Genomic DNA, 22,727 nt, shown 5'->3' on the forward strand with positions numbered 1-22,727 from the left:
TCAGCTCCACTCCAAGATGGCCCAGGACATGCTCAAGCTTCAGAAGGTAACCAATATCTTGACAGCCTGTTTCCTGTGTGAATTTCTACCAGCAGGAAAATTCAGTGGTGGAATCATTGATTTAAGATGTGGAAAGGACCTCAGAAATGATGTAACTCATTTCCCTCATTTTGCAGATGAGGAGCCAAGAGCCCAGAAAAGGGATCAAAGTCACACAAGTAGTAATTAGTGAAGCTAGGACTCCAATCTAGGTCCTCTAGCTCCAGATGCAGACCTCCTCCCATTATACCAGGTTGCTTTTTATCCTGAAGTACTTAATGAAAAGTAATGAAAGGGTATCATCCCCTGCTTCAAACCCATCAATGCACTTGGGCCCTTACTGACCACGTACTCCTTTCTGAATTCCATATTTGGAGCCTTATTCTTCTTCTATGTTTTGCAATAATGACCTCTTCAGGTTTCCATGGTGATTTCCTAGGAGCGGATACTTTGGCTCACAAGCATCCTAAAACTATTTGAATACACAGATACATTTAAAGAGATACAGAAATAGGCAGATAAACAGATACATTCAGAAACAGAGAGAGACAGGCAGGTAAGCAGACAAATATGTCAAACATATATGTGTAGGTATGTAGATATACATCAACAAACAATAATAGTGAGCGTTTATATGGCACTTTAAGGTTTGCAACGTGCTTTGCGCATTTTACCTTCTCTTATCTGATCCTCATAACAACTCTGTGAGGGAGATGGTACTATTGTCCCTACTTCATAGCTGGTAAAACTGAGGCAGACAGACATTGAGTGACTTGCCTAGGGTTGCATAGCTAGTAAGTGTCTGAGGCCAGATTTGAGCTTGGATCTGCCTGACTCCAGGCCCAACACATCACCAATATAAAGCTGGACCAAGCACAAGAAGTGAAGGCAGCTACTGAAAGGGCCAGATGGTAAGCTCTAAGACCAAAGGCAGGGAGTTTAAAAGCAGAGGAGTTATCAGATCTTGTGATCTGCAGAAACATTTGATCATAGTTTACTGGCCTGATTTGTAAAAGCTCCAGGAGATCAAAACCAGAGCAGGGGGTAACTGACACTAGAGGTAAGTGAGGATGCTGGTTACATTCCCTTTCACTCCCTGCTCAGCTGAAAGGACTTGGACAATTTTGCTGTTCTCCTCCTTTTATTCCAGCTCATCAGCCAGGCATGAGTGCAGCATGATGCAACAGGAAGACAGCTGGATTTGGAGTGGAAACTCAGATTCAAATTCCAGCTCTGCTATTTACTGCCTGTGGGACATTGGGTAAGTCACTTTACCTACCTAGGACTCAACTTCCTCATCTACAAAATTAAGCAATTGAACCAAATGCCTTCTGAGGTCTCTTCCAGTTCTAAATTCATTATCCTATGATCATTTTTCTACATAGCCCTTCCTCACTCAGTCTCAGTCCTTCAAAACAACCAAACATTGGCCCTCTGTTCCCCTACCCTGGATCTGCCATCTCTCTCTAACAGACCCAAATCTGTTTTGTTTTCATTTTTAAGACTGGGTCTCCCTATCTCACCCAGGCAAGAAATACAAGGGCTCCTCACAGGCCCAATCCTACTTGAATTTGCACCTTAACTTGCTCTGTTTCCAACCTGGGCTTGTTTGTCCCCTTTTTGGTAACCTAGTGGTCCCCCACTCCCAGGGGCTCATGATATTCTTGCTGCATTTGCTATAGACATCCAAACAGCTTAGCATACTGTAGTTCAGAACTCCCAAGCCCAAGAGATCTTCCTGCCTCAGTCTTACCAGTAGCAGAAATTAAAGCTTACCAGCTCAAATCTATTTTCCTAGGTGTCCACAAGTGGAATGGGCTGACTCAGAATGGAGTCTGACATCTCAAGGGATCTTAAAACAGAGAAGGGCTAGATGAACACTTGGGGCAGCTAGGTGGTGCTGCAGTGGATAAAGTGCCAGACCTGAGTTCACATCCAACCTCAGACACTAGCTTGTAGCTCTGGGCAAGTTATTTAACTCTGTTTGCCTCTGTTTCCTCCTCTGTCAAATGAGCTGGAAAAGGAAATGACAAACCACTATAGTATCTTTGCCAAGAAAAGCCCAAATGGGATCACAAAGACTCAGAAAAAAGTAAAATAACTAATCAAAAAATAATAATGATGATGATCATTTGTTGGGGATATTGTTTTGACTAACTGAACCAGGGGTGAGGAACCTGCAACCATGTGGCCCTCTAAATCCTCAAGTGTGGCCCTTTGACTGAATCCAAAATTCACAGAACAAATCCTCTTAATGAAAGAATTTATTCTGGAAAAGTTGTACTCAGTTAAAAGGCTACACCCAAGGACCTAGAAGGTCACATGTGGTCTCAAGGCTGCAGGTTCCCCACCCCTGAGCTGAGCTCTGTAAGACCCTCCAACTCTGAGATTCCTTGGTCCTTGTTTTATTTTTTTTAAATGTTCCTACAACTTTATTAAATTACATGCTCATCAAAACATTGTGCCAGCACGTTTATTAGTAAAGCAGTCAGCACCATGGGTAGAGGTATTAATTGCTGTGGTCAGCACTAAGGCTGGGGGAAAGCAGAGGGGAGCCAGAACAGCTGAGGGATGGGGCAGGAATTGTTTCTCTACCCTTTCAAAAATGTGATCTGAAGAGTTAACCAAGTCAGCAGGCTTTTGTACATTTGGGCAGTCTGGCCTAAACTGAATTGAGATTTTGACTAAATAGTAAGAGGAAAAACCTAGATGACTCTCCAGTGACTGACAGAATCCCAGGGCCAGAGTGGAAGGGACCTTGGAGGCTATCTAGTTCCAACTCCTGCATTTCATACATGAAAAAACTAAGGCCCAAAGAGCCTAAGTGAATTGCTCAAGATCATACAAGTAATAAGTATCAAAGGTAGGTCTTCTTATCCCAGAGCTAGTCCTCCCTCCACTGTACCATGATGGTTGGAAAGGGACACTATCCATTGCCTTAGTATCCTAAGAAAAATTCTTATATATCTCTATGTCTCTTTCCAGGATGCTCTTGGGCAGGGAAGGATGTGTGTCTATATATTCCCTTCCCAAATGTCTTGTGGTATGGGCCAGTACTTGGTATCATACTTGTACAGCAACTATTACCTACTGAGTCTGAGAAAAAGATCTCTAAAAGACCACTCCAGATACATTTCTTGTATAGAGCTGATTCTGACACCCTATCCAATTGCCCCAATGGTATTTTGAGAATTCCTGGCACACAGGAAGTACTTAAAAGATAATTATTGAATTGAGAGCAAAGATGTGACCAACTGACATCCAAGAAGAGAGCTGACATGAAGGAATCACCAACATAGCTGAAAATTTCTATAACTGAAGTTTGCATAGTGCTTTACGTACCTTACCTCATTTGATCCTCACAAGCTTGGAATGTAGGTGCTATTATCCCTATTTTATAGATGTGAAAACTGAGGCGCAGAGATATGTAGAATATATAAGCTCCTTGGGGACAGATAATATTTTTGTTTTTTCTTTGTTTCCCCAGCACTTAGCACAGTACTTGGGACATAGCTGTTAAGAAATGTTTCTTGACCAACTGACGTATAGAGGAGTAAGGGCCAGAGAAAAGAGTTTTAATCTTTGGAGTCATAGAGCTGGTGAGTCAATCCATAGAACAGCCAAATAACAAGCTCTTTATGGAGGAACTGGTAGAGTTGGTATGATTCTCAGAGCAAGAGATGGAAAGGGAGTCAAAGGAGATGGAAAAAGAGACAAAAGTGAGAGGGGTAGAACTGATAAGATTTGGAAACTGATTGATTGGATGGGGGAATATAATTTCAAAGCCTGGAACTTAAGTGAGTGGATGTTTGATGCCCAAAAAGTGCTCATCCAGCCTTTGCTTGAAGACCTTAAGTAACAGATGACCCCACTGGCTCATGAAGCAGAATATTCCATTTGGAGATCCAACTTAGCTCTACTTATTATGAGGCTTTTCTTTTCCCTTTTCTGAGGTGCCATGTAGAAGAGTACTGTAAGTCCTGGGTAATATAAATAGGCCCTTTGGAAGAATGTGAAATAATCAATGTTTGAAGTATTATGGGAACAGGCACACTAAAACATTTTTGATAGAGCTGTAAATTGGCCCCATTACTCTGCAAAATAATTTAGAACTATACTAGAAAAGTGATTAAACTGTTCATGTCCTATTATCTAGTGATACCACTGCCATACCTTTATCCAAAGGAGGGAAAAGACAGATGGAAGCCCTATAAAATATCAAAATATCTGTAACAGCACATCATGGTAGAAACTCAAAACTAAGTGGGTACACATCAATTGGTATGCAAATTGTGGCAGGAGAATATAATGAAATATTGTGTAATAAAAAGCAATGAAATTTGTATGAACTTATGAAGAAATTAAATCATCAAAACCAAGAGAATAATATAAACAATGGTTACAATAATGTAAGGAGGGAGAAAAAACTTATGATGCAGATCACTACAATGACCAATGAACTCCAGTGGACTGATGTTGAAACAACCTATCACCTTTCAGTAGAGAGGTATTAGGCTACAGGCACAGATCAATTACAATCAGGCTTCTACTCCCTCTACTAAAATTATTTTCTCAAAGGTCAAGATCCTTTGCAAATTCTCTCCATTCTGTTCCCATTGCCACCTCCTTTGTGCAAATTCTCATTACCCTCCCAGTAGCCCTTTAACAGACCATCCCAAATCTTTCTCCCTTCTCCAACCCTTCCTTTACAGTCTGTCAGAATAATCTTCCTTATTTAGAGACTTGGTTGGTCATATCACTATTCTGTTCAAACATCTTCCATAGTGTCCTTTTGTCTACTGAATAGTCCAACACCTTAGCCTGACATTCAAGGTTAGTCATAATTAGATGCCACCCTAACTTTCCAAACTTACCATACTTTTATTACTCACTCTTCATCTACCCTTCCCACAGTCTTAAAACCAATCTTCCTTTCAGTCAAATTAAGAAGGAATTATGGTAATTCTCTTATCTTACCATGTTCCTTTTCATTTGCCTAAACCAGGAATGTGTATTCTGCATTCAAGGGCACAATATCATTACCTAAAATCACCAAATTAAAATGGTCAAAATGATCATGATTGTATTAAAGTGCTAGACATGCCAATCATAAGAATGAGCTATCTGGAAACAGTCTCCCTTGATCACATTTACAGTGAAGGTGAGTTCAGTCATAGATTGAAAGGGTCCTTGTAAGTTCATCTGGTTCACCACCGTCTCTTTAGTCACATCTACATTTTAAAACATCACAGGTAGATGGAATCTCTCAGTTTTTTTAAATCAGGAAACAAGTATTTATCAAGTACCTACACTAACCATACTGTGACTGCCAGAGATCTAAAGATCCCACCATCATCCTCAGTAACACATCCCAATACCTAACTAGGTCACCATGTCAAGGATCTGTGATCTCATGAGTGATGCATCTACCAGTACAGATCAGAAGCACCTATAACTATGAGAATTAGAGAGTAACTTATAGCTCAGGAGGTAAAATAACTCACCCACAGCCACAAAGCTAGTCAGAGTCGGAGGCAAGATTTGGAATCATGTATTCCATTATACCATGCTGGGTCTCCATTAATTAACATTTTTGCAGAATTTTCATTCACAAGTACACTACAATTGAAGCCTGCTTCCTCCTTTGCTGTCCTCAGTGGATATGGAGAGATGATCCTCATGCTTAATGGAGAAATCCTTCATAAACCACAAGGGAGCATTAACTCACTATCATCATTCTCTAAGTGGAAAAGTAAATTTCTATAACCAGCCCCCAGGTTTTGTTCCTTGATGATCACTATGATTCTCTCTCATTCTGTTATCTCTCCATATCAGTCTTTAGTTGTAGAGTCCATAATTAAACACAGTTATTGTCCAAGGGTCTGGCAAATGCTTTGAAATGGTGGACACTTCTCAGTTTCTGACATCTTGACTCCTGCTTCAGTTTCTGAGGTGGTGTGTCCTCCCTCGAGTGCGATGATAATAATAATGACAGCATTTATAGAGAAAGCCCTTTCAAGTTTGCAAAGTGCTTTACTAATATTTTCTACTTACAACAATCCTGGAAGATAGGTACAATTATTATCCCCATCTTACAGATGAGGAAACTGAGGCAGACAGTGGCTAAGCAGTTTGCCCAGGATAGCACAGATATTAAATGTCTGAAGGCAAATTTGAACTCAGGTCTTCCTGACTTCAGATCCAGCATTCTAACCACTGATCCCACCAGGCTACCTTGGTCAGAACCATGTTTCCCTAAGCCAGTGCTTCTCAACCTTTATTGTGTCATAGACCTTGTTGGCAATCTAGTAAAGCCTGTGAACCACTTCTTGGATTGTTTTTAAATGCACAAAATAAAATACGTGGGATGATAAAAGAAATCAATTCTATTGAAATACAGCTATAATTTTTTTTAAAGCAAGTTTGTGTAACCTATGTTAAGATCGGCTGCCTAAGCCTTCTGTTCTCTAGCTCCTTCACCTTAAGTTCCAATGAAATCCTTTTGTGGCTCTTCCTGAGCCTAGATACTTGCCCCTGGATGCTCTCCAGAAGCTTATCAATGTCCCAGCCAAACTCAGGTCCCCAGAACTGAACCTGATGGTCTGTCCAAAACAGAATATGGCAGTGTAATCACCTCCTTATTCCTTGAAGTTCTGTCCTTTCATGGAAGTGCTGGCAAATATCAGAAAAGCAGGAGGGAGCATTGGATAGACCTGGATTCAGGCACTGACCCAAACACATACCAGTTACATCACCATGAACAAATTATTTACCCTCTCAATACCCTATAGGCAAATCTTTTAAGACCACAAATTTCAACAGAGTGGCTGATCTAAATCAGTGAAGGGAGTTTCCATTCCGGCAATTCTCTACACTGATGAAATGACATCTAGACACTAACTACCACTACCCCAAAACACACCCAAGATAATGTCCATTTTCTTGCCTACCCTCTTACCACATTCACCCATATTAAATTTGCCACATGCTAAACCCTTGGTTCTTTTTCAGATGAGTTTCTGTCTAGTTGTTCTTCCTCTATATTTCAAAAATGAAATTGATTTTGGGACCCAGCATAAGACTTGATATTTACCCCTAGAATGTTGTCTTATTGGATTCAGCCAAATGCTCTACCCTGTCAAGTTCTGTTTACACCCTGTGATCCAATATCTTAGCAATTCCTCCCATAGTTGCCTCATGAACCTGCAAAACTGCCTCGTGAAAGTACTAAAAATCATTTTGGAAACTACAATAGAACACCACTGGCACGTAGCAATTTGGTATCCACACTGTAACTCTGAACTCCCTTTTACTACTCTTTTTGCATATAGCTGGGCAAAACTAGGAATAAGCCAAGTTTGTTTGGGACATCCCACACCTTCCCCTTCTGAACCATTCCTCCTTCCCACTCTTTTTAGATACTAATCCATTTATGATCCCACCATCTTCCTCCCAAACAAAAGCTGCTTGCAGGAAATTCTAAATCAGCCATTCATATTTTGTTGTGAATTTCATAATTATTAATAGAATCTCGGAGTCAAAAGGTACCTCAGTGATGATCTAACCTACTCTTACTTGACCAAAAATCACTTTAGGTTCCCACAACATCTCCAAAGTGGGTATCCAGCCCTTACTTACTAGACCTCCTATGAGGGGAAGCTTATCACCTCACTAGGCAGTCCATTGCCCCTCATGGACAGTTCTAATTGTTAAAGAGATTTTTCTGAACATAAGCAAGTCTAAATCTGTGCTCCCCCAACCCCTAACAACTTCCACCTGTGGCTCATGTTTCTGCTCTTTGGGGATAAGGACATATCTGATCCCTCTTTCACATGAAAATCCATAAATTATTTGAAGGAAACTAGTGCGTCCTCTCCCCTCTCTAAACCAGCCTCCAGACTGTGGACACTTTCATTGGCTCTAATATTCTCCTTCTTCATCTCCTCCTGGTTTCCCTGGCTTTCTTCAAGTCCTAACTAAAATCCCATCATCTACAAGTCCTGCCTGAGCCACCTTAATACGGATGCTTTCTCTCTATGCACTATCTCTAATTTTGATGTATATCTTATTTGTACATAGCTGTTTATACGTTGACTCCCCAATTATTATCGCAGTCTAATAAAGTCTTCTGTTTGTCTTCTTATCCCCAACACTTAAGACAGTGCCTGGCACACAGTAACGCTTAACTGACTGACTTCAAGATAAACATCCTTAGTTCCTTCATTTCCACTTCCTAAAATGTAATGTCCAGAAATTTAAGTAAATGACAGCTAAATAAAATCCCCATGATTACACAGCTGCTGAATCATGCAGCTGGGATTCAAACTCAGTTTTTTTCACTTGGATTTCAGCGCTACATTAGAGAATGGGGTGTAGATAGGATTTGCCTGGCAGCAGGTAGGGTATGGAATTAGTTAGGAAAACCTAGGCCCAAGCCCTGAGACTTAGTAGCTGTGCAAGTTACTTAAATCTCTCTAAGTTTTCAATTGTCAAAAAAAAAAAGTGGGCCCTGGATTTGATGGTCTCAAAGGTCCCTGAGCCTAATCATGTAAGTGAGTCCAAATTCACCAAGTTTCCCCATGGGTTTTCTTGTAGTTTATTCTTCCCCTTCTCCTGGGGGAATACCATCTCCTTTGTTCCCCTTTACTGTACTTCATGCCAGATGTGACCAATCACACCCCAGCTCACCAGTGTATCCTGGGAGCATGGTCATGATATTGGGCAGCTACAAAAATCATAGCCTAAAACTCACTCTGCAATGAGATCCATTAGAAGGGGAAAGTCATTAAAGCAATTAGGAGGTGCAATTAGATTGGGAGATCTGACTCGGAAACGTTATCAAAACGTATTGGCTGGGGTTAGGGATAGGGAACTAACTAAATCAATTTTATGCCTATATCTATGGTCCTGTAGTCCTGGGGACTTTTTTAACTAAAGGGGAACTGGATTTTCTCTAACTCTGTGTGTGTATACATATGTGTGGGGGTAAGGATGAAGTGGACATGTGTTTGCATGCATGTTGGGGTATGGAAAGTGAGTGCGTGTATATGTATGCGCATGGCTTTGCTTACTGACACCTTCAGCCACCAATGGAGAACACCAACCCTTCATGGAGTCCAAGATAGCTTAAGAGTGAAGGATGGTTTTGACTCAAAGGTTTCTTGTCAACAGAGTGAGGCTCATAGGTCATCAGAAAGTTTACACACATACTCTGATCCAAAGGGTTTGGGGAAGAACTCCCTAAATCTGCAAATGTCTCCCCAACTGCCTGATGTCTACAATTATAGTACCATTAAAAAAGGCTTTTCTTTGTGTTAAACACTGCTTTCTCTCCCCAGTTCTCTTTCAAATTAATTTCCTGGGAAATATAAAAGAGGAAATCCCTAACACTTTAGCATAAATTAACTTATCATCCAGCTGTCCTATCCTTACACATGAATCTTGAGCAACATGAAAATGCAGCCATCTCTAAAATAGGGGAAGTAATCCTAGAACTTCCTCCTTCAAAGGTCTGCTATGAGGAAAGCCCTTTGTAAACCTCAAAGAACTCTGGTTTTTACCAGACCAGAGATATCATAAATGGGGAGCTCCCCATAAGGAAATTCTTCTGCCAGTGTAGATTGGCACCTACTCTGCAACTTAGAGTCTTCAAGAGTTGCCTGGCAATGAGTTTAAGTGATTTGCCCAGGGTCACATGACCAGTAAGAGCCAGAGAACCCTGGGATATGAACCCAGTCTTCTTGGGCCAGCTCTCCATTCATTATACTATTCTGCCTCCAATGTGCTATATAAATACAGGAAAGACTTTTTAGAATTTCATTAAATGTTAAGTGAACATCAGCAGAGTGGCCTGATGAATAAAGTGAAGGACCAGGAATCAGGAAGACCTGAATTCAAAATCAGCCTCAGACATTAGCTGTATCAACCTGGGCAAGTCATTTAACCTTTGTCAGTTTGTTTCCTCCTCTGTAAAATGGGGATAATAAAATAATCTTCATCACAGGATTGTTGTAAAAAATAAACAGTTATGATCAAAACTACTTGGCACTGGCTAAGAAAGAGAGTGGTGGATCAGTGGAACAGGTTAGATATGCAAGACACAATAGCCAATGAGTACAGTAATCTACTGTTTGATAAACCCAAAGACTCCAGCTTCTGGGATAAGAAATCACTATTTAACCAAAGTTGATGGGAAAACTGGAAAACAGTATGGCAGAAACTAGGCATAGACCAACATCTTATACCATACACCAAGATAAAGTCAAAATGGGTACGTGATTTAGATATAAAGGTTGATACTATGAGCAAACCAGGCGAGCAAGGAATAGTTTACCTGTCAGATTTGTGGAGAAGGGAAGAATTTATGACAAAACAAGAGATAGAGAACATTTTTAATGCAATATAGATAATTTTGATTACATTAAATTGAAAAGGCTTTGCACAAAACCAATGCAACCAAGATTAGAAGGGAAATAGAAAACTGGAAAACAATTTTTACTGTCAGCGTCTCTGATAAAGGCCTCATTTCTAAAAATATGGAGAACTGAGTCAAATTTATAAGAATACAAGCCATTCTCCAATTGATAAGTGGTCAAAAGATACGAGCAGGCAGTTTTCAGATGAAGAAATTAAAACTGTCTATAGTCATGTTTTTAAAATGCTCTAAATCATTATAGATCAAAGAAATGCAAATCAAAACAACTCTGAGGTACCACATCACACACTTATCAGACTGCTAACATGACAAAAACAGGAAAATGATAAATGTTGGAGAAGATGGGAAAATTGGAACACTAATGCATTGTCTGTGGAGTTGTAAACTGATCCAATCATTCTGGAGGGCAATTTGGAACTATGACCAAAGGGCCATGTTGGTTCTAATTCTGCTTTACAATATGACTAATATAAAAATAAAAAAAGAACTATGTAAAGTGATTTTCAGTTCTTAAAGATGTGCATACATGTGTGCCTACACATAAATGTGTTCTACCTATTATTATATTAATTATTGCTATGACTTGAATTCTGTTCCATTCAACAAACATTTACTAAGTCTCTAGTATTGCCAGACACTACTCAAAGTGCTAGGGATACAAATACAAGATAGAATGCTAAATCCTTGAAGCTAGGCTCCATCCACTTTGGTTGTTGTTTGCCCAGTGCCTAGCACAGTGCCTGTGATAATAAAAGTTTGTTCATTAATTGGTTGATTGATAGGTGCAAAAAAATAAAGCAGTCCCTGCCCTCAGGAAGTTTTATATTCTCCTGAAGAGATACAGACAGATATATCAACAGAGAGGCAAAGGTAAATAGATGATAATCATAGAGAGAGAAATAGATTTTTCTATATAAAATTCTATTCAAAGTTATATAAAATAATTTCAAAGAGGAGAATTGGGGAAAGCTTCAATAAATTCATCATTGTGGGTCCTCCTTCCCCAAAACCAACAGAAACCTCTTTATTGCTTAGTTGATAGTCTTTGAGAATTGCTGGAGACACAAAAAAATAGCCCCCTATGGCCCACCTGGGAATAAGCCTCTCCAAGGTCCGCTAGGTGCCCAAGCTGGGCAAGACACATGCAATTCATCTTTTACAGTCCAGAAGGACCTGTGAGAACTTGGGTTTTGCTAGATCTTTATGAAACTGGGCTCACCACCATGCCATAGGTAGGCAACTGAGAAAGATTAGAGATAATTTCTGTTATGACAACTGTTCTTATCATGATAGAATGAAAGGGAGCAAAAGAATTAAAATGAAGTAGAGAAACAGAGTATTCTAAAAGTCGGTGCAGTTTTAAGATTATTAAAGCTTAAAGGCCACACTGAGATTTGGGACACCCTGAATGAGAAAGCATTTTGACTCTAGAGAGGAAATGTCACTCAGAGGCCCTCTAGTTCACCTACCTCATTTTAAAGATCAGGAAACAAGGCAATACCAGTAATAAGTGTCAGACAAAGGATTTTAACCCCCTTGAGAACATGTGATGGAGGGGTCCTTCATACATCACTGAGAGGCCGCAGCATCTGGATGGAGGATCTGTCAGCTACTCTCCCCCGGGGTCTCTGACCAGCTATTTATGTCCTTTTAGACTCTTACATGATAACATCCCACTTGCCAACAAGTCGATTCCTTGGAATTTCATGTCAATGCTAATATTGCTTCAGCAATCTCAAGGGTGTCTCAAGACATCAAGCATAGGCTATCACGGGAAGAAAATTCAGTTTTCAACTTGTTTTTAACTTTCTCCATCTGTCAAATGGGGATAATACCCCCCCACCAGGCCCCTACCATATATAAGGACTATGTGCAGAAGGTCTCAAACCCCTTGGAGACAAGGCAAAACAAAGTTTCAAGGTGATGATTATATTAACATTAATATAATGTCAACACTAGATACATCCAAGGTATTATCACAATTGATGTTATTGCTAGAAGCAGTATATCACCGTAGTTAGGGTTTATCGAAGAGACCCAGGTTCAGATCCTGCCTCTGACACTTACTAGCCAGGGGACTAAGGGTAAGTCATTTAATCTCTATGTGCCCTTGGATTTCTCTACTCCCACATCAATGGTTAGAGATCTTCAGAGTTCAGTATCCTGATAAGAGTCACATATAATGTACTCTTCATGTATTTCTATAAGGTGATTATTGAATCTGCATTGTAATTGGAAGTAACAATAACCAATGTAAAACCATAAGAAAAAGGAAGTTAAGAGATGGTGATGCGGACAAGGGCATGCCAGTCTAGCTCTTGGATCCCAGACAAGCCCCCACACCTCTTCCCAGGGCCTTGATTTTTTTTCACTATTATCAGTGTGTCCTATTAGAGGCTGAAGGGGTTTTATTTTGTTTATTTTTCAGGAATCCATGGCTTGATTGAGCCCATGATTCTCTTAACCCCACAACAACACTGTGCAGCAGATACTTTTATTATCCTCATTTTACAAATAAGGAAACTGAGGCCTAGAAAACTAAAGTGATTTGCCCAAAGTCACAGGGCTAACAAGTATCTGAGGGAGCTAGAGTCTTTCTCATTCTAAGTCTGGTGCTCTGTCTAATGCACCACACTGCCTAAGGGCTGGAAGGGGCCCCAGAAATCATCCAGTCCAAATCCCTCACTTTTCAGATGAGGAAAATGAAACTGAGAGAAATGAAATGATTTGACCAGGGTCACAAAGCTAGTACGTGTTGAAGGGAGGATTTGAACCCCTCTCCTTCATTCCTTCACTCTAGAGCTAACACTATCCACCATACCATACTGCCTTATATTATTCCCCTAGTCCTGGAGTAGTAGAGCTGGAAGGAACTCTAGAAACCATCTAGTTCAAATGCCTCATTTTATAAGTGGGGAAACTGAGGTAGCTAACACCTTAGCAGAGATTAGTAGCAAAGCAACTGAAAGTTAAGTAGGTCACCTACAGATATCAGAGGACAGAGAAAAGAGACAGCAGTGGGAATACCAAAGACAAACTTTCCTCACCCTGGCCCTCCCCTTTGTCTCCCAACCAGCCTCATAGGGGTTGTCTTCTCTCTTCTGTCCATGCTCTAAACAGATTTGAAGAAACTGGAGAGTGGAAAGTTTAGGGCAGCAAGAAGACTGCAAGGATGTGGTCTTTAGATACTAATACTTACCTGCCTTGATTTGAGGCTGAACTCTGGACCCAGAAATCCTCAACAGTGGCTGTTGGATAGAAAAAGGCATTTCCCTGTGCTGCCTGAAACATCCTTTCTGCCTCTGTGTTTGCCTTCCTCCCTCCTGTGTGGCACCTGCCCAATTGACAGAATCACAGCTGGGCCTGCCCCTGCTGAGTGCCAGAGATGAACAGCAGCTGCCCTGAAGCTTTCTCCTTGTCTCTCAGAGGGATCACTAATAGGCTGTCTCTCTCTCTCTCTCTCTCTCTCTCTCTCTCTCTCTCTCTCTCTCTCTCTCTCTCTCTCTCTCTCTCTCTCTCTCTCTCTCTCCCTCTCCCATCTCTCCTTTCCAAATCTGGTCTCAGGAATGGTTCTAAAATAGAATATACTCTAAGCTCCATCCATATGACTTCTTTTCCTCCAATCCATGGTTCTGCTCCCCCTTTTCCTGGAACACTCTTTCTCCTCAGCTGATCCTTCCTTCTGGTCTCAGCTCAAGGCACCAGATTTTACTGGAAGCTTTTCCCGGCTCCCCAGCTGTCAGGACCTCACTGCCTAATGACCATGCATTTACTTTTATATTTACTCAGAACATATTTATGTATGTGCATATTGTATCCCCAATTCAAACGTAAGCTTCTTGAGAGCAGCAGCTGTTTCCTTTTGTCTTTGCATGCCCACTATTTAGCACAGTTCCTGGCACATGGTAGGTGCTTCATACGTGTTCATTCATTCATTGCTCTCTCATGGTAAGAGCAACTCAACATCAGTGTCATTATCCCTTGCTAAAGGAATTTCCAGGCAGTATCAGCAAACAGCTGAGGGAGATCATGAGAGGGGGGAAGGCAGGCTGCCTCAGGATCACTGCACCCCACCTCTGCCTAAAGCCCAGCCTGGCTACTCACAAGGGCTACTTCCTTCTTTCCCAGGCCAGGTTTCTCACCAGTCTGGATTTAGGCAGCAATCCTAGGACTGGGCTTTTGATGGTGGCGTTGCTGTTTTTGTTACAGGAGCAGAGAGGACCAAGAAAGGGCTGTCAGGGCCTCCTGAGCCAGATTTGTGTGTCTGCAAAGCAGGCTTCCAAGCTACAGAAGCTGAACCGAGATGGTCCTGTTCTTTGGAGATTTAGCACCATCTAGAGCCCCCATCCCAGTAGTGCATGAGCAAGGTGGGTGAGGTTCTCTCCTGCAGGGGAGTGGGTGCCCTCCCAGCCAGAACCACAAAGATAAAGGGAGCAACCACACTTCCTCCTGAAAAGGCCAAGAAGCATGAAACAAATATTTACGTTCCCCCAAAACCCTGAAGGTCCTTTGTGTTTGACCCCAGACCTGAAATAATGGAAAGAAGGAACAGCTGATTTGCATTCCTTAGATATCATCAGTGACTGGTTCTCTCTCTGCAGTGAAAGTCCATAAAGCCTCAAAGGAGCACTGGGAAAAGAGGACCAGCTCCGAGGGCAAAGGACCTGGATTCAAATCCTACCTCTGATGCTTACTCTCTATTACCCCGGGCAAGTCACTTAACTTTCCTGGGCCTCAGTTCCCTCATTTACCAAATTGGGGGGTAGGGGATGGGCAAGATGGGGGTCCCTCTCTGGTTCTCATTCTATTATTGTCTAGGCCAACCTAGTCATCTTAGAGATGAGTAAACTGAGGCCCAAAAAGTATAAGGGACTTATCTGTCACACAGATATCAATAATAGCTAGCATTTATATGGCACCTTAAGGTTTACAAATACCTTTATATGTATGTATGTCATTTGATCCTCATAACAACCCTGGGAGGTATTAATTTATTTTCTAATAAATGATATAATTATATTACATTATAATTATATATTATAATAAATTTTATTTTATTAATATATATTATGTATACTAAATTATTTTATTTATTATTATAATAATAGCTAACATTTATAAAGCACTTGCAATGGGTCAAACACTGACCCACACAATCATACAATTATGATCTCAATTGATCCTCCAATACCAACAGGAGATAGGTGTTATTATTATCCCCATTTTCTAGTTGAGGAAACTGAGGCTGAGAGAGAGGAGGACTTGCCCAGGGTCACACACCTAGCATGTATTTGAGGCAAGATTAGAACTCAGATCTTCCTGACTCCAAATCTAGCACTGTAGGTAAGCATAGTAGACAGAGGCAGATAGAGTAGACCTCTGGATTCAAGAATTTTTCCAAGCTGAAGTATAAGCAATATGTATGAATTATATAAAATATAAATTATATCTCATAGAGAGCTAGAAGGGATCTCAAAGGCCTTCTAGTGCAATCCCCTCCTTTAGCAGATGAGGAAATTGAGTCCAGGGAGGGCAACTTGACCAAGATCACACACACAGGAAGTAAGCATCAAAGTCAGGATTTGAATCCAGGCCCTCTGACTTCCTAGCTGTTCTTTCCACTTTACCAGGCTGCATGATTATTATTATTATTATTATATTATTATTATTGAGAGATAGTCTGATAGAATGAATAGCATGCTGATCTTAAAGTAAGGAAAACCTGAGTTCAAATTTTCTTAGGACATTCATTAGCTATGTGATCATGAACAAGTCACTTAATATTTATATGATTTAAGCAACATCCTTGGATTTATTTACTCAGTTATGTACAATTACAATGTCTTTATCCTTTGAGTATCTACATAGTATTGAAATGGTGGCAGCTAGGTGGTGCAGTGGATAAAGCACCAGTGCAAGAGTCAGGAGGACCTGAGTTTAAATCTCACCTCAGACACTTGACACTCATTAGCTGTGTGACCTTGGGCAAATCACTTAACCCCATTTGCCTCATCCTGGGTCATCTCCAGTCATCCTGAGGAATATGTGGTCACTGGATTCAGAAGACTCTGGAGGAGAAGTGAGGCTGGTGACCTACACAGCCCTCCCTCACTCAAAACAAAGTCAAGGGCAAGTCATGTCATTATTTCTCGGATGGCATGGTGTTCTTCGGCAATGCAAGACAAATACACACTATTGAAATAATACAGTGCCTTGGATACAAAGTAGATTCTCTCTAAGTGTTTAGTGTTGCTCATGAGAGTCCCCAATCTCCCCAACCTTCAGCTGTAGTACTTAGGCGCACAATACCGCAGGATGTATCCAACCTATCTCATTAAGCATCCTCCACTTTCAGTGGAGAAGTGGAGTCCTATGGGTATAGAACAGAGCATGCATTGCCAGATGTGGTCACTTTTCCATTGATTTTGCTTGAATTTTTTTCTATATTGAAAGAGAAAACTTATTGAAGGGCCAAGCACATATCTGAAAGTGACTGAAAAAATATCAATAACATTTGCTGTGCTCACTGTAATCATGAGCAAGTCAACTTCCTCAGTTTCTTCTTCTGTAAAATATTTGTTTTAAAAGTTTCCAAGTTCAAAAAGGGAAACCACTATTTTTTTGGCTATTTAGTTAGGAACTTCATGATGAAAGCTTTTAAAAAAATTGCACCTTGCTGCCAAGATGCGGGCTCCCTGTGGCGAAAAGCTCACAGAATATTCTTAGCTGGGAAGTCAATGTCTATTTGCCTCTTCATTTGTCAGCTAAAATAATGAACCCTCTGTGTGAAGCTGCTCTCTTGGAAAAAGTCCATTTTTTTCTTTATTCTCAAACTGAACAAAGCCCAGCAGACACTGAACTCCCTTAACCCAATCTGCTTTGCCTGCCTAACATCGACTCACCACTCGAATGTTTTTTTCATGAGGCTTAAGACTTTCCTCAACTGATCAGAGATGCATAATATGAACTTAAAGCATCTCCCTGAGCACAGGTTGTACTGAATCTTCAAAGTGACTTCTGTATTTCTAGCTTGCTTCCCAATCCTTGGTAGATGAGATGCCCAAGTGTGAACCAAAGATCCACATATGTGGAAGCTACACAATGAAATGAATTTTACTCATTCTGCTAAATCGATCCTAGAATCAGGAGCATTGGATGGACGTTAGGGAGGCATATTTAGATTTGATTGGGGTGGGAGGGGTTGGGGGGAGGCGGTTTCCAAACACTTAGAGCTGTCCAAAAGAGAAATGGGTTGAGAGAATGAGAAGATGGTAGGTTCTCCAGCATTAAAGATCTTTGAGCTAAGGCTGAATGATCCACTTGACAGATAACATTGTAATGGTAATATAGTGGAGAGAATGTGTTAGATTAGTTGAAATTTGAGATGCCTTTCAACTCTGAAATTCTGTGATTCTGTGAATCGTATTTTCTGGGTGGGAGAAAAGATACAGAAGGAAGCAGACTGGTAAAGCAGTGGGGGGAAGGGGGGAGAGGGGTAGTGCTGCAACCTGGAGTTAGGAAGACCTTAGTTCAAATCCAGCCTCAGATATGATCTACTAACTATGAGACCCTTAAGTCACTTAACCTCAGTTTTCCCAACTGTAAAATGGGTACAACAATATTTACCTCCCAGGGCTTTTTACAACACTCAGTTTGTAAAGAGCTTAGCACAGTAACTGGCCAGTAGAGGGTGAGGTATAATTGCTAACTGTTATTATTAGTATTATATCTATGGAATGCCACAGAAAGATTCAAGATTTGAACTCAGTTCTGACAACTAGAACCTGTGCTCACTGTTTTCCACCTCACCAGGAGATGTAAATTGTAACTTACAGCAGAAACACATACATGCATTCATTCAACCCAAGAGTTTCATTTATGGACAGTGTTCATGAACCTCAACTTCTAGGGAAGAAGGAGGGATTTTTAATCCCCTAAGCACTGTGATCCTAGAATCTTAGCCTTCTAACCAGAGAAGGGGTTTATGTTGGAAAGTACTTGCTGGGTACTCCTATGTTCAAGAGTTCAAGGATCTGACCTTACAAAGAGAGAAGGTTTCCTGGGGCCGTTTGCTCTTTGGACAAAGGAGAGACTGGTCCATACAATTCCTGTGACTCTTCCTACTTCAAGAGGTAAACCAAGGAGTGACTTAGTGTAGTTTAGTCTCATAGGAGGGGGATTCTTGATGAGCAGACCCTAAAGTATGTTTGCCTTCTAGGACAAATCTAAACTACAGAGAGTTAACTATGAATCTTGATCAGACTCTGTAGGAAGCTGTGGGACAGGAGGACTCACAAGAATGTCTAAGAATCACCAGGTAGCAACTCCAAGATAAGCTTCCTCCCTCAGGGAGCAGAGGGGCTCCTGGAGTTCTTCATGCATTTCCTGAATGTTTGTGGACTATGATTAAGTCCTTTGTGATATCAGTATGTGCTTTTTCAGAAGCTAGAAACTCTTTCCATCCACATCTGGGGAGAATTTAGACACAAAGCTATGCCATTAGTATAATAATCTTTTCTGATCTACCTGGATGCCAGTGCCTTCTTGCCATTAATTATCTCCAATTTATCTTGCTTGTGTTTTTTCTCCCCATTAGACTGTGAGTTCCTTGAAAAGAGGAACTATCTTTTGCCTTTCTTTGTATCCCCAGTACTTACCATGGTGCCTAGTACATAGCAAGTGTTTGATAAATGTTTATTGACTGAATGACTGATAGTACAGGGTGTCCCAAAAGTCTTAGTGCAGTTAAACGCTATTAACTTAAGACTGTAGGGACATATTGGAATATTTCCCAAAGTAGTTTTAATAGGGCATGTTAACCAAAAAGAAAGAGATAAGGATGCCATCCAGAATTAGTGACCAGAATCAAACATGGTTCGAATGAGCCCAGAGTCTTTGGAGTTGGGGAAGGGGCTGGATAACATATTATATACTTCAAGAAGTTAAAAATCTGTGCAGATTGCAACCCTTCCTACAAATCAATAAATGGTCTTTCAAAAACCGAATCATTTCATAGTCAACCTAGTAACGAGTCTATCCAACTTTAGCTAGGCTGGTCCCTAGACAATAGAAATATGGTCCAGACCCAATTCAAAACTTTTTCAGTTTCATAGCACCTGCCAGAACCTGTGACCACAAGCTTTCAGTGGCATATAGCAGGTGCTTAATAAATGTTTACTGAATTACACTGAATTTTAGAGTTGAGGAAACTGAGGCAAGTAAGTGACATCTAATTTGAACTCAGGTCCAGGACTCCAAGTTCAACCTTCATACCACTGAAATGTTCTACCAGGCTTCTACTAGATGATAAAAATATATGTGTACATATGTGTACATAGACAGAGCTAAAAGGGACCTTATAACTCATCTAATCCAATCCCCTTCATCTTACAAATGAGGAAACTGAGTCCCAGAGACATTAAGTAATATATTCAAAGTCACAGAGGCAGTAAGTAGTAGAATTGGGATTTAATCTGTCTTCTGTCTCCACATCTAGTGTTCTTTTCCATTGTGTTCTATTAACTTTTATCTCTAACCAAGCAGATAAATCTGAGAGAAAACACTGGGAATCAGAGTAGTCAAATGACTTGCCCATGGTCCTAGAACTAGTTGTGTTAGAGGTATAATTTGAACTCAGGTCTTCCTGAATCCATGTCCAGCATTCTATCCAATATACCACACTGTTGATCAACCCATGTGGATCTCTTCCAGATTTAAAATGTTAGAGTTCTACTATTGGGAGATTCATCTAAAAACTCAAATAAAGACTGAAGCTCTGTAACTTTTACATTCATCTAAAGAGATTCATCTAGCGAAGTCCTATTAAATATCAGACTGAAGTATCTCCTCTCGTCCTATTTTCAGGTTTAACTCATCTCAACTATCATCAAAGTGAGTTATTTGGATTCTGATCATTAATAAAACCAAGGTGAGAAGTGTTTCACTAGCCCAGTGTTATCTCTTATTTACACTCCTAAGTGCATTTTGTGGACAGACACAGGCTAGAATTATCCACTAAAGATACCACCAACATCCTAAACAGGAGTCCTCCTAAAGTCTAATCTAAATGCTGGTACAGCTATGGTAAATGAGCAGGCCTTCCTGCGAAAGTCTCAAAAACAGGATCATTTTGTTTGCAAATCCCATAGGATTAAGCCAACCAACTCTAAGACATAAATCGATTGATAAACTTTCTGAGTTGCAGCTTAATATTTTTAAGACATGCAAACTAAGTGGCATTTTCACCCTTGTCAGCAAACATAAAAGGAAATCCTGGAGTCTGTATGTGATTTCCCTTCATTACATTATCTTTATGGCAGCAAAATCAATATATAACAGCAAACAGAAGGTGAGGAAATAAGTCTTTCTGTATTTTCTAAGTGTGATATACATACCAATGTGTATATGGTATCATGTGTGTCTATCTGGGTAAAAGATGGAAAGACAGCTCAAGTATTGACCTACTATCTGAAATATTAAAATCAATCTATTATCCAGCATTTATTAAACACACACACATATGTATATATATATATATATATACATATATATATATACACCATTATATATGCCAGACACTGTAAATACAAAAACAAAAATGAAACTAATTCTTTCCTCAAGGAGAGGAGGAGGAGGAGAAGGAGAAGAAAGAGAAGAGACATGGAGATAGAAAAATCATATTGCAAAATGAACGTCATATTGTAAAACAAGGTCAGTTTGGCTAGACTGTAGGGTACATGAGGAGGATAAGGTAGAGTTCTCTTCTCATAAAGTGTTAATATACCCCTGTGAAAGAACATTCCAACCTCATATTGGTCTGATCAGCCACAGTCAAACAGACTAAAACTTGACTTTGGCTAGTGATGTCATTTTGGTCCTCTTTGAAAATGAAGGACAACAACCAGTCTATCCCGTCAGCAATGTAAATAAGTGATACATATGTAATAAGACTTCAAAGTTAGATTAGGGCCAAATTGTGAAGAGCTTAAGTGACAAACAAAAAAGTTTATACTTGATCCTAGATGTAATAGGAAGCCACTGGAGTTTACTGAGCAGAAACTAACATTCTCAAATACATGTTTTAGGAAAATCACGTTAGCAACTATGTGAAGGATAGATTGGAGAAGAGAGATTTTGGGTAGGGAAACCAATCAGAAGGCTATTGCAATAATACAAGATAATGGAATGGAGGTCAAATATATTGTCAAGGTAGAAGTCTCAAGATTTGGCAACTGCTAAGTTGTAAGATATGTGTGTGGTGTGGTTTGTACTTCTTTCCCAAAGAGGACCAAGACATCAGGAAGATGATGACAAGACTTGCGATTGAATTGGATTTGAGAGAGGGAGAACTATGCAAAGTCACCAGCCTCGCTGTCTCCTCCAGAGTCATCTGGGTCCAATGGCCAATATAGATCAGGATGACTGTAGATGGCCCAGTGTGTGACATGATAGAGGGTGGAGGATGACTCCAATTTTGTGAATCTACTAAGTGGAAGACTAGTAGTGGTCTTCCCAGAAACAGGGAAGTTCAGAAGAGAGATGAGTTTGGGGAGAAAGATAATGAATTCTTTTTTGTACATAAACTATTGAGTCTGAGATGCCTATGGGATATCTAGTTCCAAATATCTAATAACTAGGTAGATGGTATAGTTCCTGCCTCAAATAACCTATGTTCTTGTACAGGGAAAAACTAACATATAAAATAACAGCAAACTATACAAAAGCCATGTGGTAAAGTGGAAAGAGTACAAGGAAAGTAGGAGGAAGAATGGGGAAAAGGAGTCAAAGAATTATGTCTAAAGCTTGTGGGTCCTATTTCCTTGTTTAGGAAAAAATCTAAATGTTTCATTCCTAAGATACATAGGGAACTGATGCAAATTTACAAGAATAAGATCCAGTTCCCAGTGGACAAGTTGTCAAAGGATGTGAATAGTCAGTTCCAGAGGAAGAAATTCAATGAAAAACTGCCCTAAATCACTAATAATTAAAGAAATACTAATTTAAAAGCCTCTAAGGTGCCACCTCATACTCTCAGAGTTGACAAAAAAAGAAAATGACAGATGCTGGAGGAGCTGTGGGAAAATAGGTAAATTTATAGTGTACCTGGTGAACTGGTCCAACCATTCTAGAAAGTAGTTTACAGGTATGCCCAAAAAAGATTAAACTGTCATATTCTTTGACCCAGCAACAATACTCCTGGGTCTCTAATCCACAAATATATCAAAGAAAGAGGGAAAGGACCTATACATACAAA

The 22,727-nt window shown here is 40.2% G+C and overlaps 1 protein-coding gene and 1 long non-coding RNA gene across 3 annotated transcripts in view; one reads left to right on the forward strand and one right to left on the reverse strand.

The window, feature by feature from the left end:
• Positions 1 to 22,727, reverse strand: part of LOC140517508 (solute carrier family 22 member 15-like) — a 229,343-nt gene that overhangs the window by 37,751 nt on the left and 168,865 nt on the right. The gene's annotated exons all lie outside the window — the stretch shown is intronic.
• Positions 515 to 20,420, forward strand: LOC140517511 (uncharacterized). The gene is made up of 4 exons (XR_011971615.1): positions 515 to 595; positions 1,190 to 1,300; positions 14,684 to 14,841; positions 20,339 to 20,420. It is a non-coding gene; the product is annotated as an uncharacterized lncRNA (long non-coding RNA).

The sequence above is a fragment of the Notamacropus eugenii genome, chromosome 1 (assembly GCF_028372415.1).
Source record: "Notamacropus eugenii isolate mMacEug1 chromosome 1, mMacEug1.pri_v2, whole genome shotgun sequence".
NCBI classification, from domain to species: domain Eukaryota; kingdom Metazoa; phylum Chordata; class Mammalia; order Diprotodontia; family Macropodidae; genus Notamacropus; species Notamacropus eugenii.